Genomic DNA, 20104 nt, shown 5'->3' with positions numbered 1-20104 from the left:
TATTAAGCATACCAAAGTAGAATCTTCATTAGAATCTTAATTAGAATCTTTATTAAGCATAGAAAATTAGAATCTTTATTAGAATCATTTATAGAATATTAATTAGAACCCTTAATTAGAATCTTTATTAAGCATAGCAAATTAGAATCTTTATTAGAATCATTTATAGAATATTAATTAGAACCCTTAATTAGAATCTTTATTAAGCATACCAAGTTAGAATCTTTATTAGAATCATTTATAGAATATTAATTAGAACCTTTATTAAGCATACCAAATTAGAATCTTTATTAGAATCATTTATAGAATCTTAATTAGAACCCTTAATTAGAATCTTTATAAATCATACCAAATTAGAATCTTTATTAGAATCATATATAGAATCTTAATTAGAACCAAAATTAGAATCTTTACTAATTATACCAAAATAAACACGAATGTACCCACCAGGTTTCGAACCTGGGACCTTCAGCGTGTTAGGCGGATGTGATAACCACTACACCATGGGTACCCACAGCAGCAGGCGACTTGCATTTCTTCAAACTAGGTTAGAAAAAGCGAAAAGAAACCTGAAGAGAGAATAGATAAGAAGAAACAAGTTTGTAATCTGAAATTGATTCATTATCGTAACCGATTCCAGAACAAAATAGCTGCCATTTTCTAAACTCTTTATTTAAAGAAATGAAAAAGCAAAGACATGAAAATTGCTTTCGTTCATACATTTATTCATTTATGTAAAAAGCAATTCCTTTTTTGATATGAATAAGGGAGGAAAAACATGTTAAAATTCATAATCTCAATTTAGGCTCTTTTAACTTATACTTATCTTTTATGAATGATATGGTTGCTTATTTTGCCGCCAAATTCTTCACAATTTAAGCTTAAGAAATGAGCCAAAGGTGGCATTTCAGATAAAATGCATTAATAAAACACGCCAAATTATTTCTGATATTCCTTGCGTTTTCTTAATTCATTGCTTGTAATATTACGCCAAAGCACAGCGAAGAAAGGTGCAATTAATAGTTGTGTCAGATGATAATAAAGTCATGCGAGTTGAATCTATTATGAAATAAATTTGACACAATGTTCTTACAAAAGGACGATGGATTTCAAATCGCCCGATAAAATGTTGGAAATCAATTACACATTTTGCAGGAGAAGGAACGTGATGTTACAGTTCAATGTGCAAACAAAATGCTAAATATTAATATGTTGTGGTACAGTTAAGTTTATCATTTAATTGATCAACTAGGAATAGTGGTGTAGCAAGTTTAATCGGCCCCCAGGACATACTTTGACTTTCCGCTTCCCACCTCGAATCCTCCTCAATGTTTTTACAAGAATAAATGGCGACAAGTGCAGTATTTGTTCGCCTCTTCATATATAAACGCATTTCTAGTTAAAAAAGTTGCATAAAAGCATTAATGTGTTCATTGTATGGTGGTCCCTTTGCCTCCCAATCATACGGCACTGACCAGAGTGCCAGTGGCGTAGGGTAGGTTGCCATATGCATAAATAGGCCCTCGATTTACTTGGGGTTAAATGAATGGTGAGGATTGTTAATTGTTCCATCGAAGATCTCCTTATAAATTTAAGAATGCCAATATATGTCTAATGGAGACTATTTTACTTGGTTTTTACTGCTCCTCTGTTATATTCTCTCTCTGATGGAGTTCGGAAGTTTGGAGAGAGACGAGCCGCTTCAAGTACCATCCTCGTCATCTGATTGCGCTTACAAATTATGAGTTCCGTATCCAAAATAGCCCTTTTGTTACTCCAAAACGGGAAGTTGATATAATTAAATTAAACTCATCTCCTGCCTTGCTAGTCTTGGCAATCCGGTCAACAGGTGTTAACAGCAGGTTTTCAGGTTATGGAGAGAGATTACAATTTATCTTTTATCGACCGATAAAAGATAAATTGTAATCTCTCTCCTCCGAGCTTTTGCACATTCGTTGGGATGGATTTGTCAAAATAGGGATGAGAGAAAAGACAAAAGGAGATGTTTACATCTATACTTATAATAAAGCTCAATGTGTGAGTGTGTTGGTGTGGGTGTGTTACAGACCAGACCGTTCGACCTACAGATACCAAATTTGGCACATGCATACCTTGGAGGTCGGGAATGTGCACCTGGGGTCCCTTTTTTGAATTTTTAATTAGAATTTTAATTATTAATTAAAAACTAACTTTCCCGCCAACAAATCTTTTCATTTTCCCCATCGCCAAATGAGTAAGGCTTGTTTTTTTTTTTCCCACACTAATGAGGCTAGGCTTAACATTTTTCGGCCGATTATTTCAAACGATTCTGTTTATTTTCTTAATGTTTTATGCATTTAAAATTAAACATTGTTAATTAATCGATCTTTCAGATTCATTTTGAAGTACTTGTGAATTAAAATAAAACAGAATAAAGGAAATTAAAAATTTCTAATCTGCATACCGTTACCCCAACTGGTGTTGAAAAATTCACGCATTTGCGTTAACATAACAAAATTCACGCATACGCATTGTGTTCTTATTGTTGACAACTGTTTTCAACGGATGCGGACTTGATTTAAATTATTTTCAGGTGAGTTGTATGCTTTTGTAATTAAATTATATTTTTTGTATATGTTTATAGTTTTAAGTACGTCGTTTTTAAAGTATTTTTTTAACCTGTTTCCGACCGATTTTTTTAAACGATTCTGATTATTTTTTTAGTGTTCGATGCATTTAAAATTAAACATTGTTAATTAATCGATCTGTTCATGATGAATCTAAGAAAATTTTGTTGACAAATTCTTGAGATATTACATAAATTAAGAAATATTCTTTAGTGCTCATAAAGTTTAAACGCTCAGAGACTCTGTTTTCGATAATCATATTAAAAAAATGCTTTGTTTCCGTAAAAAATATAATTATATTAATTGCAGATTAATCCTTTCCACTTTAATTTAAAGCATAAATTCAACGGGATCTAACAGAAAGTTAGAGAGATACATATTACGTTATGATTGAAGGCCTTTATAATATTATGAGTTAAGTACATGACTATCAAAATTTAAAGTTTTAAAATATTTTGATAAAGAAGCTATTAAAATAGAAATTGCATAAAATATTTAATTATTAAAATTTTAACGAACATTAAGATTAGCGAACCGGCTGGTCGCCAAAGGCGGCTAGTTTAACAATAAAATGAACTCGGATTACTCGCAAACTGAATTTAAATAATACGGTCCGAAACGACACGATATTCGCATGTACGTGAAAAAAGAACTGAATGAAAAAGTATCTAATAGGGCGAAAATAAAGGTCTAAGAATGACGAAGAGTTCCGGAAATGCTCTCATCCTTCCTCGTCTCTCCCCTTAATGAGAGCAAATGGTCAAAAAGTGGTCGTTTTAGAATACTGAAAAGAACAGTACATGCAACTGATTTTAATACATTTTATCCTAACGCTCACGATTAAGTTTATATTGAAAATAATGAAATTCATAATGAATCCACCTCAATGATTGTTCAAATATCAAACTGGAATGTGTCGAATCTTTCACGTCCTAGGAATTTATGATGATAGTTTGCTTATTGTTAACATTATTTGTGGTTAGTGCGCAGACATGATCCACCAAACATATAAAACAAAACACACTTAATGGCAAAAATGTATCGAACTAGATAAATGAAACTTGACATGCTTTCTTGACCCCAAAGTTATAAACAAATATTTTGTCTAATATATAAAGTTTAGTTTCGTTATATTAACGTCCCATTTTAAGCAACACTAGGGCTATTTTGGGACGGACCTCGTAATTTTGAACCGCGGTCAGATGACGAGGATGGCACCTGAGCTGACGCCTCCATCTCCACATCACGCCACACCAGCAGGAGGACGTTTGGCCCTGCCGGATTTAACGAGCAGCAGACCCCCTTACACGACGGTTCTTCGGCGGAATCGGGTCTCGAACCTGTAACTCTATGGTTTACGAGCCGAGACCTTACCACCAGGCCACCGCGGCCCTCTAATATATGAAAGCGAAGACGATCAGAATACAAAATCGTTTTTCACTTCCCTGTATACGTAGTATAGATTAAGTATTGTAATCGCAAAAGAATTCGAATTCGAGATTTCAACGTATCTCCACGTTTTAGATCTCCCTTTCGAAAAACACATCTTTGGAAAATATCCATCTGTCTGTCCGTCTATGACAAAAATAACTCAAAAATACTCTGCGCTAGATGGCTGAGAATCTATTTATGGTCTTTGCATTAAATCTGACGACTTCTATCGAATTTTGTGTAAAATCTGTTCAAAGGAAGTCCGTCTGTCCAACTCTTCGAATGTAAATTAAAACGACAACTAAAAAACGAAGAAAGTTTGATAGATAACATAGATATAACATCCATAGTGCAGACACCTCTCAAATTTTGAGTCAAATCCAACTATGGGTTGACTGTCTGTCGGTCTGTTTTTTTTTTTTTTTTTTTTTTTTTTTTTTTTTTTTTTAAATATGTAAACGCGATCATTCAAAAACACGGTGACTTAAATATATCAGATTTGGTATCGGATTTTGTGACTTCAATGCAGTTTTGTGTCAAATTTCGGTTTCAATCGAATGAGAAAAACGTATCTAAAACACAAATTCGATTTTTGAATACTATTAACATATGTCAGGGATTCATCGCCAAATAACTCGCCAAGAATGGAACGACAGATTCAATAAAAATATTAAATTCACGCCAAAGGTTAATATAATATAACTACGTACGCCAATGGCATGTAAGATGTTCCCTGGCTTGAGAAGTGTATTAGAGAGTATGCGCGAAAGTTTTGGGGAAACCTCTCACGCAGGTTTTTTTTTTTTTTTTTTTGCAGGATAGCAATGCCAAACATTAAACATGCCTCCTAATAGAAGCATATGAAAAAATTTAGCGTAAAGCTCTCATTTTTTAAAATGAACAAAGGACTCAAAACAACATTTGTCTCTAGTTTTTCTTAACTAGAACATTTCAGTAAATTAACCAAACAAACGGCAAACAAATAAACAAGAAAAAAAACAGATGCCAAACTTATTTAAGATAATCCTATAAATAATTATTTTAGATAAGATGAAAAGGGGAAATAACAGGGACAAAATCAAATTCTCAAATATATTACCCTGATTTTTTCTCTTTCATTTATTATCACGGCTTTCTTTTCCATCATAAATTCCCCATAAATAAAATGATAAATATATACTTAGCATGAAATAAATGCTTCTAAAACAGTTGAGGGCCATTCCGAAAAAGTTAAATGATGCTTTAAAAAACATTCGAAATCATTCACCAAAGACTTCACTGCGATTGTAACTTCTTTTCTTCAAGTCCGAAAAGTAAGCAAAACTACTCAATATATTTCCCGCACAAGAAGTTGATCCTTTTGTAGTGTGTTTTTCGGCTTGGCATATATATGCCTTTTACCAATCTGCTAAATGACAAATTCTCCGCAAACTTTAAAAGGGGGGGGGGTGCTTCTTTGCAAAAAGTATGAAGTCAAATTTCGAAAGTTTGAATCTCGACACACACACAACAATGGCAAACAAAAAGAGGGAATATCCAAAACAAACAGCAAACTTTCTTCCTCTTTTTGCCCTCCTCCGCCCTTTTAAAGTGGGAGAAACTTCGGCAGGAATATGTCAAAAGTCGAGATACAAACAAATATAAAAGTTTGGGCAATAAAATCTCGAGTCAATCTTTTCTGAATGCTCTCATTTGCATCTCAATAGTATTTTTTATTTCCATTTTTTTTATAGGAGCAAGCAGTTTTTCTTTTCCGCATTTTGGCAACTCCAAAATTTATTTTAGTTGAAAAGTGAATATATTTTCTTATTCGTTCGACCGGGATCGGGAAATGTTTCAGTTAAAGCACATAAAAGGAGTTTGTTATGAAAAGTTTTTGATATCTGTAAAAGGTAGTTAAAATTTTGAATTGGTTTTAAAAGTAATTAAAGAATTTTAAATAAGATTTCCACTCTAAATGTGGCTCAGTATCTAATTTTTAAAACCGTTAGATAGGTATTTGAAAAATGTCTTCACTGTCATAAACAATTGTGTTTTATATTATTTGAGTCAAAAAATTATGAAGTCTAAATTTTATACAGTTTGTGGATTCAATTGTACATTCAATAAACTTTTCCAAACACACTAATGTCTTAAACAGAAATTTTTTCTGTTTCAGTTTCAGGAAGTTAGTTGCGGTTGTTTCTGTTCAGATTTGAAGATTCGATACCAGAAATGATTTGACATGAATGTAAATCTTGCATTTATCAAGTAAGACGTTGAATCAGGTGTCCACTCTTTGATCTGATGAAGATGTTTAACCTTCTCATTCTTAAGATCAATCGAATTCAGGTACCACAAAATACTGGAAATGCGAATTTCTCTTTTAATTTCCCTACCCTTTCTTGAAAACTACTGTAACATACCATAATTTTAAGCAGATTGATATATAAAAAAGGATCCCACTTTAATGACTATAAAGCAGCTCATCTGAGCTAGCGTCTCTGACGAACAAAGCACGCGCCTCAAGTATTCAATCAATCACGCTTAACAAAAGGGAGGACAAATTCCAGGCGCCAACGTTAGTAGTTGCGTTAAATTGACTTTTGGGCCTTTTCAATACTCACGGCTGAAATAAGAAATTCGATCAGGTGCTCTTGATCCAAACGGAGTTCAAAATTCCCAGACCATCCTAAATAAACTTAACCTCATAACTTAAATAAATAAAAGCTTTGGTCAGTCAATATATTAATTTTTTTTAATAGGAGCGGTGTGCAGTTACAAATAGAACCATTTTATTTCTAATAAACTATAAGCTTTCAAGAAATGTATCCACTGCTATTTTTGCTGAATTATAACTTTCTTAGTGTACAGATGTGTATTCGGGTTTTTTTTTTTTTTTTTTTTTTTGAAAAATGGAGGGGAAAGTTATTAAAAAAATAAAAAATAAAACACTTTTTTTTTTTTTTTTTTTTTTTTTTTTTTTGCAAATCTGTAATATGTTTATTTGAACATATTGTCTCATGGTAATAAAGAAAGATTTGTAAATATTTTTAATGGATGTCGAATGAAGGCCAGATCAATGAAAACTGACCTTAGCGACCATCTAACAACAACAACAAATGGAGATTTTAAGATCGCAAGATTTATGGCTCTACTTCTATTAAGATCCGAGATCCGAAGATCTTTCTGTATGCTACCACACTCAGTTCCGAAGATTTAAGAATGAAATACTGACATAGGAAACTCATTCTTTTTTTCTTTTTTTTTTTTGGTGTAATGAGTTGAGCGAGCTCTCTAGCTGTATTTTGAGAGTTTTTTTTTTTTTTTTTGGGGGGGGGGGGTCTGCCTACTTGTGTTGTGAGTTTCTGCAAATGCTGTCTTTCTGTACTCTTTGGCTGTTTTTTTAAAATCTATATTTCATATTTCCTATTAGGATAAAGTGTCATTATCCGTTATCGAACTTTGTTAAGCCCTTTAAGTACAGACTTTGTTAAGTACTACTAAGTTGTACTTAACAAAGTGCGTAAATGTCAGTTGTTACGAAGGTGCCAAGCTGGAGAGCTCTCGTTGCACTGTTACAATTTTTATAATTGCGCCAGAAGTAGAATGGAAACACAATTTGGATTTTGTACCGTTAATAGTAGGGCTGCTACTCCATTGCCATTTCCGATAGTTTAATAAACCGCTTTTAATGGTACGCATCATGTTCATCATTTCTGATTCTTAATTAGCATGTTAGGAGTTATCATCAGTCTCAACAGATATCTTGCACCGTTCATCCTTTCGGTAGACAGCGCAACAATATATATTTTCGCCATTTATTACAGTGATACTTTCTTACTTCCATTTTAGAACAATTCCATTTCAAATAAGTTTACGAATGTTATATGAGGAATATGGTTGTTATACTTTTAAGATAAAATTGTTTTTAAAGTTGGCATTAGTAACATTCCATTTTGTCCTTCGGATGTTTTTCAGTAATTATTTCACGGAAGTAACCTCTTTTTCGTGCGGAAGTTAAAGAGCAACAGCCTCCATCCAGCAAACTGAAAAGAGAGATAGATAGACAAGTCTAATGAAATTTCTGCTCTCCAATCCCGCGAGGGAAAATTTTATGTGAATCTGGAGAAGATTTCCCCTAGAATTTCCCAACGCTTTGGCAATAAACTCTCGCTTTGCCGGAGATTTTACTGCAGCAATCCCTCCCTCGAGTCACCCCTCCCTACTTCAACTTTATGATATCCAACAGAGTGCACTCATTGATTTTTTTTTCTTTGCGTTTATTTATCTAAACAAAGAATTCCATCCCCCCCCCCTTTTTCTTCCTCTACATATGTAATCATTACCCTTCTTGTCCTACTGCACATTTAAGAAATTTGAGTGTCTGAATTTTTTATTTTGTTGCATTAAACCAGAATGAACAAAAGAGGGCATTTGCGTTTTTTAAATCATGGAGTACCTCTTAAAATGTTTAATGATGTAATATCATTAATGCCCAAGAAAAATTCTTTTTATAAATGAAATATTTTCTTCATGCGTTTTATTTATGGAAATCTAGAAAATATTTAGCATATAATTTAATTTTGATTAAACAATGCTAGATCGTCTATCCACTTATTATTATCACACCTAACCTACTCATCTATTTTGCAATGTCGGACTGCCTTAAGTCTAGAGGTTAAGAACCTTGAGTTCAAGAACTCCGTGACACTCCCTTCAAATCGATATATCGGTAGATCGTCTACTGAAGCTTCAGATCTGACGAAGACACCAGAAAAGTGTACGTTGGGAGTAAAATTTTGGTGAGTCGCGACAAAATGAATTTAAAATTTTCTACAATTTGGAAAAATGTGGTTTCAGCTTAAAATATACATCAAAGTACATGTAGAAATATGACCCCCCCCTCAAAAAAAATGAGCATATAATTTAGTTTCGAATGGACAATGCTGGATCATATAACCACTTACTAAGTTGCCTAAGTCTCATTGCCATTCCATTATTCTATTCACCTGATAATTCCGGAGGTTAAAAACCTTGAGTTCAAGAACTTAGTGACACTCCCCTCAAATAGGCAACGTCTACTGAAGCTGTAGGTCTGAAAATACATTGGAACAGGGACTCCCGTATTGTAAGTCATGAGCAAAATTTTGCTGAGTCGCGACAAAATGAATTGAATAATTTCCACAATTTGCAAAGATGTGCTTTGAGCTTAAAATCTATTTCAAAGCACATGTAGCAATACAATCCCCCCTTCCCTCCAAAAGCGCAATGTGCAAATAAGTAATTCGTGTCGAAACACGAGAAAAGAAGAAAACAAATAAGTATATTTTCAACGGGTTTATATGAAGAACCGGCTTTTTGCACGCGATATATCTATTACGTTATCAGTCGTACTATTTTGCAGTTTTGTTTAAGGTTCGTTATCATTTAGTAAACATTTGTTAAAACATTATAAATAATAATTTCTTTTTTTCGCAAAATGTCCTTTTTGACCCCCACATACACACAAGACTCCTTTGGGGAAAAACGTATGCTTTCATCTCTGAAAAAATTTAAATCCTCGAACAAAAAGCGGGTCTCTCTAGATTTAGCTTTAAAAAAGTGGGTCACAGTATTTAAAAGTTTGGGTACTCTTGTCCTAGAAAAATCTCAAGATATTGAAAAAAAAAATATATTTTTTTTTCCTTCACGTTTATATTATTATTTGTATTTGCTTGTAACATTTTTTTTACAGTTTTTGGTGTGAAAATCCAACGAAATCCAATCCTTGAAATGCATTAAATTATTTGCACTTAAAACGGTCCGCATTTGAGAATGAAAACACTTTCTTTTTTTTATGAAACCTAAAACAGGGAAAAAAAACAAAAAACAATCTTTTCCCTTACAATCTGTGCATCTCACGATCATAACCGAAATCGTCTGCTTATCAAAAAGCCGTATAGAACAGGGAAATGATTTTTGTTTTGTTTTAGTCCGATGCAGATAATCATTGCTCTCTCTATCTCCTAAAGATTTATTTTTAGCATAAAAGATTTATCTTTAGTTGTAAAGAAATAAGTAAAAAGAAAAAAGTGAAATCTAATGGATGCTTTATTTTGACCATCATTCTCTCTATTCACTCAAAACAGTTTAAAGAGAAAGGAAACTCCAGCAAAATATTCTTCTAAGCCGTCAGTTTTCATCAATATCAAATCATATAAATGACCGATAATCGATCCATTTCAGGTGAGCGATAACGAGATAATGCCAAAAATGTATATTTTAGTCTCAGGGAGATCTGAGAAGTGAAGATTTGACAAAATTTCGGGTCAGACTTTTTCCTAAAGAATTGAATACTTCTTCTATATTACATATAATCTATACTTATAATAAAGCTCAATGTGTGTGTGTGTTGGCGCTCTACAGGCCAGACCGTTTGACCTACAGCTACCAAATTTGGTACATGTATACCTTAGAGGTCAAGAATGTGCACTTGGGGTTAACTAACTTTCCAGCCAAAAAATCTTCCATTTTCCCCACCGCCAAATGAGTGAGGATTGAGTTTTTTTTTTTTTTTTTTTCGTTTTTTTTTTTCCCCAACAGTAATGAGGCTAGGGTTAACATTTTTCGGCCGATTATTTCAAAGGATTCTGTTTATTTTCTTAATGTTTTATGCATTTAAAATTAAACATTGTTAATGAATCGATCTTTCAGATTCATTCTAAAGTACTTTTGAATTAAAATAACACAGAATAAAGGAAATTAAAAATGTCTAATCTGCATAGCGTTACCCCAACTGGCGCAGAAAAATTCACGCACTTGCGTTACCGTAATTGGCGAAGAAAATTCATGCATGCGCATTGTGTTCTGATTGTTGACAATATTATCAACGGATGATTCTTGATTTAAATTATTTTTAGGTTAGTTGCATGCTTTTGTAATTAAGTTTTATTTATGTTAGTTATATATTTTTTGTATATGCTTATAGTTTTAAGTACATCCTTTTTTAAGTAGTTTTTTTAAACCTGTTTTCGACCGATTATTTTAAACGATTCATTTTATTTTCTTAGTGTTTGATGCATTTAAAATGAAACATTGTTAATTAATAGACCTGCTCATGACAAATCTGAAAAAATCTTGTTGACAAATTCTTGAGATATTACATAAATTAAGAAAGATATTCTTTAGTGCCCATAAAGTTTAAATGCTCAGTGATTCTGTTATCAGTAATCATATTATAAAAAAAAGGCTTTGTTTCAGTAAAAAATATTATTATATTAATTGCAGATTAATTCTTTCCACTTATTAAGCATAAATTCTACGGGAGCTAACAGAAAATTAGAGAGATACATATTACGTTATGATTGAAGGCCTTTATAATATTATGAGTGAATTATATGACTATCAAAATTTGAAGTTTTAAAATATTTTGATGAAGAATCTATTAAAGTAGGAATTGCGTAAAATATTTAATTATTAAAATTTAAACGAACATTAAGATTGGCGAACCAGCTGGTCGCCAAAGGCGGCTAGTAGAAAATAAAAATAACAGAGCGCTGATGCAGATTGGTGCCTGCTACCAAGAAAATTACGAAATATATTTTAATTCTATGAATTTCCTTTAAATAATGAATGACAATACTTAGGTATGACGGTAATTACACTGTAACAGTGTGTATTATATACGATGGCTGTTTTTTTTCATGTCCCAATAAGTCATAAAAAAGGCAAGAGCAGGAAACAAAATGAATTTATCATCATGAATTTAATGAATTTAAATTCATGGTTACTTTTGATCAATCAAATACCCATGGCTATGGTTACTTTTTGAAACTATCGCAGTAAAGCGTTGGGCATTTTTCGTATAGTTAAAACAGGTTTCCTAATCCCCTTCTTCGAAATAATTTAAATAATGTCAGAGAGGCTTTAAAATTGCATTGAAGATCCCCACTAATCTGAAAGCTTTGACTTTCTAATTTTATTTCCTTCATATTAAGGAAGAGATGAAAATCTCTCGGCTCTAAGTCACGTTCTCTGTGAAGACGGATAAGGACGCAGTTCTTCCAAAACGGAAGATCTTGCTCAAATGAGTTGATCAAGTGGTTCGAAAGAAACGAAGATACTAGAATCCCAGGCATTGGGCAGGACGATTAGCATATCAAAATCTCTCAACTTCAGAAAGTGAATGTTTAAACATTCCTGCTCAATATTCTTATCTTAAAAAAAGAATCAAAGAGCTTCCAAACTAACGAGGCGCTTTAAAGAAACACTAAAGCTCACTCAACTCATATGATTGGCGATAACGGTCTTTGTAGAAGGAATCAGAAACCTGATCCACCTATATGATAACTATCCAAAACTTCACTGCGAATATGTCGAACTGTAACCATGACTGTGCATAACATTTGGTAATAAAATCATTTTGTTTTCTATTCTCGTCTTTCTCTATGGTTCAACGGAGTTTTAAAGAAGAAGAAAGAAAAATGTTCTGATACGAAATTTGACTTTTAAATAGACGTGGCGCTACAAAATTTTGCGTGACTGAATATTTTGAGTGACGGAATAGTTTCTAGAATGGGACAAATGCCTTTTGATTCGCATTTGTTTACACGTGGGAGAAAATGTTTCTTTTTATTTATAAAAATTTCACATTATGGGAATTTGTTTGTTTTGGGGATTGTACGGCATAAGTACCAATTTACTAGTATCTCCTTGATTGGAAGAAATTCCTCGCTTATTCTCTCCATCAAAATTTTCTTATTCCAACAATCGATTCTGAAATATATTTTCTCCATTTGGGAACTAGCTTCAAAAATCCATTGGGATATTCAAATATTTCAAGAGAGTATCCTGAGAATAAAAACAAACTCGCCACAAAGAACAACTTCAACCCGCCCCAAAGGCAAATGGAAAATTCTGAATGACCGGACCGCCGCAACAGCATTGATGGGAACTGAAGTGAGTCCTAGGAACCATCACCGGCAACGGTACAACTCCTCCCGTAGGAGGTACATCCCGTCATAAGTAGGGGGTAGCTACCTCAGGCCATTTTTACATCTTCCAGGGCGGAGAGAACCAAACCCCATACATGAAACTTCTCATCCCCATCTCAGAGGTGCTGGGCGAACTCCCCACGGATACTCCGACTACACAGAAAAACTGAATGACCGCACCGCCGTGACAGCAACACTGGCAGAAGTAAAGGCCATCACCGACCACGATACAACCCTTCCCGTGGGAAAGAACGTCTCATCATCGATAGGAGGAAGGTGATCCCCACCATTTCTATACCCACCAGGATAGTGAACCAATCACCATATTGGAAGCTTCTCATCTTTATTCCTGAGGTGGCCCCCCCCCAAGTGAGAAAACTCCCCATGATATGTAAAAAAGAAGTAATAGGCAAAGATCTAAAAGTTGAATCCATCAAAGCCGTTGCCAAAACACTGGCAGCAAATTTCCGCTTGCAAATGAAAACCATGAAAACAAATTCATCATTCATTTCTCATAATGATGAGAGGTATACTTACTTATATTCAATCATCAAATGAGCTTTTCCATTAAAGTAACGCTAATACCACCATATTCTAATTGTTATTTTTAATACAATCCTTTTTTTAAACACATATCTATCAAATCTATCATTCTACAATATAATCCATCCAATAGGATACTTTAAATTATTATTGAAGTATTTTTAGAATTTTTATAATGTCCTTCTTAAGGAATAAGTAATTAATGAGAAAAATGCCTAAAAGGGTTTATAGTGGAGTTAAAAAATAGCGGAGTGCCTTTCCGGTATTGTTTATTAGTTTTTTCTCTTTTTTTACGAGAAAAATATAGAAAAAAAATGTAAGATATTCTCGCAAATCAGTACAATATCTGTTTAATATTTGCTCTCTTCAATATAATCGGTATTTCAAATTAGAAAAAAAAAACCCTTTGGCAAGTGGCAATAGGAAAAGGGAAAAAAAAAAGGAAGAAGAAAAAAAAAGATTATGGTTACAAACATCTAAATGTATTTTAGTCTTGATTCTGGAAAAAACTTTCATATTTTCTGTATTGCTTACCCATATCATGGTTTGATAGAATTTGCTTTGTGTCAGTGCCTCTTTAAATCAACATAAATCTTTAAAAAAAAATATCTTTTAGCATTTTTATTACATTTATATTTTAAACCTCGGTCCTTAAATGTATAGCGATGTAGATCTGTATCGTACGTTTAAAACCTCATATTTCTTTATGTACCAACATTAGCATAGTGTTTTGTTTTGTTTTTTTAAATTTTCATTTTACCAAAATTATTCTAACATTTTCGAACGTAACTAGGATTTTAAGCAGTTTATTTCTTTATCTGTGAAAATTTTTATTATTGGCACACTACCTGAATGCAATTCCATTTCGGCAGGTGTTATTTACTTAAAAAGTAATAAAAACACACAGGAAAAATTGTTTTCCGATAGAAACAAGATAAGAGTAACGATTAATATTTAATAGTCTTGTAGAACTCAAGGAGCGACTATTCATAATAATACAAAAAAAGATCAACGTTTTTTAAAAAATTTTTTTAAAAATTCTTATGCAGGGTTTTGTTTGTTTTTTTGTATTTTTTTCATTAACCACACCCATTTCCCAGTTGATTTCAAATTTCAAATTTTATTTATTAATAATAAAAATTTATGCATTTAAGAGTGTGAATGTTTAATTGATTGTGAATGTTTAATCAAAAATAAAATATTAAATAATAACAACTTCAAAGTATGTATTGTTTTATCATTGACAGTTCGTTATTGAATGATTTCAACGCTTATATAAAATTGTACTACATTTTAAAAATAAAATAAAATAATTATGAAATGACTGCCCTCCCTTTCCCACACCTTCAACAATACTTTCCAGGTCAATGCATCCTTACATACCTTAATTTGCTACTACACTAGTGCTTAAGCACTGGTAAGTAGATTTTATCCTTTTCCAGCAATTTATAACACATGAACAATGAACTATTGTATGTCAAATATTTTTTTTTTCTCAGATCAATTCATTTTGAATGATATAGAGACCTTGATGCACCATTTACAGGGTGTCCCAAAAGTATGCAGCGTTTAATATTTACAAATTCGGATAGATCCCGTTGAGAAGAATATTTTGATGTATAACAAGTGGGTCATTAGACTGTGACGTTATATTAGGGGACCCCACGAGTTATACATCACCATACTTGTCTTGACGTGCTCTGTTCGAATCTGTAAATATTAAAAGCTGCATACCTTGTGGGACACCCTGCATTTAAAATATTAACGTTCGCTAACTAAATCTCCTGTCGTAAACTGTCCTGCCTCAACTGAAATGTGTTTTTTTTGTTTTTTTTTTTTAAGATGATGCAATGCGAAAGAACTATTTTTCTATAACATCTTTATGCAGATGGATATATATATGGTTACATCCCCCCTATTCACTTATTCCAATCACTTACACCCCCTTCCTTCCTGCGAGCCCTTGAAGTTGAATCGTGTACTTAATGATACTGAACTGAAAATGCTGTGTGATCTTTTTTTAATTCATCTTTACTTTTTTATTTGTTTGCGCTTGTGTAATAAATGTACAGTCTAAACAACAATGACTAAGACCCTATTGAAAAATAACAACAGTTTTCATACGATTATCACCAAAAATGTTTGCAATAGCTTATTCTAGTAAATAAATGAGTTTGCAACTCCCTCTATTTTAGTAGATTTATGTATTACAATTTAAAAAAATATATGTATGCAAAACATACATTTTTGAGCAGTTTCGTGGCCGACGACAGAGAAGACACTGTTGAATTTTAAACTTCGCTTTATTCCATCCTGGGAGTCATAATGTATGTACAAATAAGATGCATCAATTTACATCAATCACAACACAAAAGCGAAAAGAAAAAAAAAACGACATAAATATTTTTCCGGATGTAAATATGCTATGAGATTCTTATAGGGATTTCTTTACACGTGTTGATTTAGGTAAGGGAATTAATTATAAGTATCTTTTAAAACAATTTGCTTAGAATGACAGTTTTTTTCCCCCTTCACTTGGAGCTTGAGAACTGCTGATTTAAGCATTTTTACAGAGATTCTGTAGCATTAATTAAATAAATCAGGCGGAATTGGATCAGGAAATAAGAGAACATTTTAGAATGAAGTTAATATGGGCTAAATTAAGATAAAAATTAGGAAATTAATTAGGATTCATTTTAGATTTAGAGATACCATTATATGTATATATCCACTGACGATTAGAATTTTTTTCTTTTCTTAATTGGCAATACACCCAACTTTTCCCAGATACCAAAAGATAAAACAATGAGATTTTAAAACATTGAAGTTATAAACCTTCTAACACTTGTTAAGTCATACTCTATTACAAACGTTCAGTGCCAACAAAACATGCAAAAGGAGGTGGGGGTGGAAGTTTCCATATCGACAAGCCATCCGTCTCTTAACAAAACACCGTTTCATTCTCTCCCACCCCCACTCCCTTTCCGCGACACACTTTCGCCTCCCTTCTGAAAAGCAGTGGATAAAAATCCCCAAGAAGATCCGATCAATTCCCCCACACCTATGGCATAACAACGGCTGTTCCACGTGGGGCACCCCTCCCCATTTCTCCACCTCCGTGCGTTTCCAAGGCAACCTGTCCGATGCGTCTCCAGCCGCTGCCATGGAAACGCGATTTTATGAAAGTGGAAAATATCTCGCCAAGTCATTTGACGGGAAGACAGTTTGGGTTCGATGCATTATTTGTGGGACGAAAAAGAGTTGTTTCGCCCGGGTCATCGGCCCGGTCCCGGTTCTGGTGAGTGAACGCTAATGGGTTTTAAGAAAGGGGTAGGGAGATGGAAATTAGATCGGTGGCTCGGCGAAGCGGATTAGGCAATTAATTAACAGGTTGGGATGGGGGTGGATTTTGATTTAATTGGTTTAAAAGTAAGTCGCCGGAGCACAATCTTTGGTTTATGATTTTGAATAAGGAACGCAGAGAGACGATGGAAATGAAAATTTATTTGGGTGAAGTTTTCGAGAAGGTTAATTGTTTATTATTATTATTATTCGTTTTTGTTTATTCTGTCTGGCCAGGACACATTACAGATTTCTGACCATTCCTATTTTAAAGAGAAGGCATCAGAGCGAAGAAAATAATGGCCAGCAATCTACAGAAAATTAATTGTAATGTGTAATTAATTAAAAATAAATTTAACTGCAATATAAATTTTCAACCTTTTAATCACAAGCTTGAATCGATAATTATATATAGAAAAATCGATTCGAAATTTCGATTATCATGTTTGAGACTATCTTTCCTTGTAATGGAATGAGAAATATTATTTATAAGAATTGTGTCTACGCTTCCATGTCATTATTTTTTTTTTTTAACTAGAAGCCTCCGCTGACTAGCTGGTTGGCTGAAAATTTCATTTGTGTTTTATTTAAATTAAATCTCTTATGAATGGCTCGATGCTTATGTTACTTTCAACAAAGAAGGAATTTATCTACTGAAATCAAGCTCCATGACATCATAGTGTCATTAAAAACTTAAATATATGAATAATCAATTTCAAATTGCACGTTGTCTTTTGCAATAATGTAATTCCAATGGGGGGGGGGATAGATGCCCTGGGTGTCATTCTGTGGGTGTGCCAAAGAGACAATGTATTTGTCCGTCTATAACAGTTTTTAAAGTGAAATTCCCGAGGATGGGCGGGGGTAGGGGGAGTAATGTCATGCTTTGGATGGTATTTACTTTTTTTTAATTTGCAACAACATTGGGTGAGGGCGCGAAAAAATAATATTGTACCCTGGGTGTCAGTTACCTTCGCTATATCAGTGGTCTGGAGGCTTTAATTTTGTAGACTTTGTCATGGTGTCAGGAATCATCACAGGCAACAACTTCCTTTCATCATGGATACAAATAGTACAGCATGCAAGAACTCCTGGGACAATTAATATACAGCATGAGGACTCCCGCTTGAATAATTTTAGGTGACCTCTCAGTCTCATTAATATGGCACCAGTACTCGGTGAAAGTTTCTGTGTTTCTGTCATTTGTTAAAAACAATTAATAACATTTACAACAAATTTTATTAAGTCAGATAGATGTTCTAATAAAAAGCAAGGTTGACGCTCATAAGTGATCAGTTGGCTTTATAGACAAAATCACAACTCACATTTACTAAGTAATCGAAAAAGCATACAATGACTCACATATTTTTTGGACCCTTGTGTTTTTGAAATTTTACTGTTAAAAATACATTACCTAAATATCAAAGAAATTACTTCAGAATTTTTTTTTCTAAGCTCTTCTGGATTGATAGAAAATGCTGTTGAAAGACTTAAATTATTATATTTCATGCTGACAAATTCAATAAACGTATTGCTAAAAAAGTACGAACTCCAATTTTGTATACAATTCCATGAGTAGTAATTTTCTTCTTCTTTTTTTAAAAAAATAAATATTTAGGAAAATATTTTCGACATATTAACATTTTAAACAAAATAAGCTCCACTCTGAGTTATGAAACTTTGAGTCAAAAGGCTTTTAAAAAAAGTACGAAGTAGGAACAAACAGGAACGAAACAGAAATGTTCAACAGTGATAGGGTGTAAAATCATGTAAAATAGTGATATTCAAATCGCCGCAACTCATCATTTTTAGACGCAGAGGTTTGGAACTTTATCTGCCTAAAATGTAGCTGGCCAATGTCATTTTACTAAATGTGATTGCCAGTCCCAGAGAATTGTGGAAAAATAAGATATCGAATTTTTTCTGCAATATATTTATCAAAGCAAACAACATGAAATACAATTTCTTACTTAGTCGGTAAAGCATTTTTACATATGTCTGTCTTTAAAGTTAAGAAATTCGGTTTTGGGACATGATTAGAAAGGATATCTTACATAGTGATATTTTTTAAAAAATCAGCAAGTCAACTTTACAAGATATGTACGAGATAACGTTCAGATATATCACATACATTGGAAAACTTTTTATTACTTTAAAGTTATTTTTTAAATCTAATATTTAAAAAAGCAATTATTTTAATTTCATTTCTTGAAAACATTCTTAATTGTCTTTAAAATTCCTAAAACATGGCTCTCGTTTTCCCTTTTCTCCCTCTTAATTGAAAAAAAAAAAAAACCACTTATTTAAAAAGATCATTTGATTAATCTTCATAATCTGAATTACTTCATCAAACAAATTCTACTTCTCTTTATTTGAGTCCATTCCTTACCATTCTAAAATACTGAACTGAACTGGCTTCCCTGTGACCAAACATGTCCACTACTACCGCCAATGGCGCTTCCCTTCCGATTTCGTTGTTCCTATGGCAACCCGGAAGAGGCGTCGTGAATATCTCCTTTATTCAGATCTAATATGAGCTATTAGCATTGAAAACGGGATTTTATCCGCTCATTTAATTGCCATAACCCATCTGTGGCTTAATCGGATATTCTATTAAATCCGTATGATCTGTGCGGATCATGTTGCGTTGGCCTATCTATTTATTCTACCGGGCGGAAGCCCAACAAAAGCGAACGCTGTTTTATGAGCTCACTTTTGTTATCACTGGGATGTGATCGTGTTAGGATTACGGGGCTTGTTTTGTTTGATGCGTGTTTTCGCATGCGTTGGAATTTGGTGCTTAAATGCGCTGCTTGTTTGTTGGGTGTTTGGTGCATGGTATTTATGTTGGTGTTGCTCATTCAATAGCTTCATTTTCTTGTTTACTTTCGCTCATTTAGATCTTCCAGATTTTTATTTATCATTTGCAAGTCAAAATTGAGCTGGTAAGCTAAAACCAAGACCATTTATTTCATATATTTTCGTTCTGTGCATTTATTTATTATCTGTAATATAAAATTTCTCGCCAATTTGGAAAGCTGGTAGTATAGAAAACAAAATTCGAATTCTTCAATTTCAACGCAGAAAAAAAAAAATGTAAGCTTAACAGCCACGCAAGGTTTCTTAAAATTATAGACTGCTTAGAATTACAGTAGAATTCTCAAAGCTTTAGCAGTACCTTCTTCAAAATTCTCAAATATTGATACGCATTTGCTGTTTAGAAAAGAG

General features: G+C 33.1%; 1 non-coding gene across 1 annotated transcript; it reads right to left on the bottom strand.

The window, feature by feature from the left end:
- Positions 1-438: 438 nt before the first annotated feature.
- On the bottom strand, positions 439-511 carry Trnav-aac (transfer RNA valine (anticodon AAC)). The gene has a single exon. It is a non-coding gene; the product is annotated as a tRNA-Val (tRNA).
- Between the last annotated feature and the right edge of the window lie 19593 nt (positions 512-20104).

This window comes from Argiope bruennichi, chromosome 5 (genome assembly GCF_947563725.1).
Source record: "Argiope bruennichi chromosome 5, qqArgBrue1.1, whole genome shotgun sequence".
In the NCBI taxonomy this organism is placed as follows: domain Eukaryota; kingdom Metazoa; phylum Arthropoda; class Arachnida; order Araneae; family Araneidae; genus Argiope; species Argiope bruennichi.
Note: the sequence above shows the minus strand (reverse complement) of the source record. Positions and strands in the feature narration are given on the sequence as shown.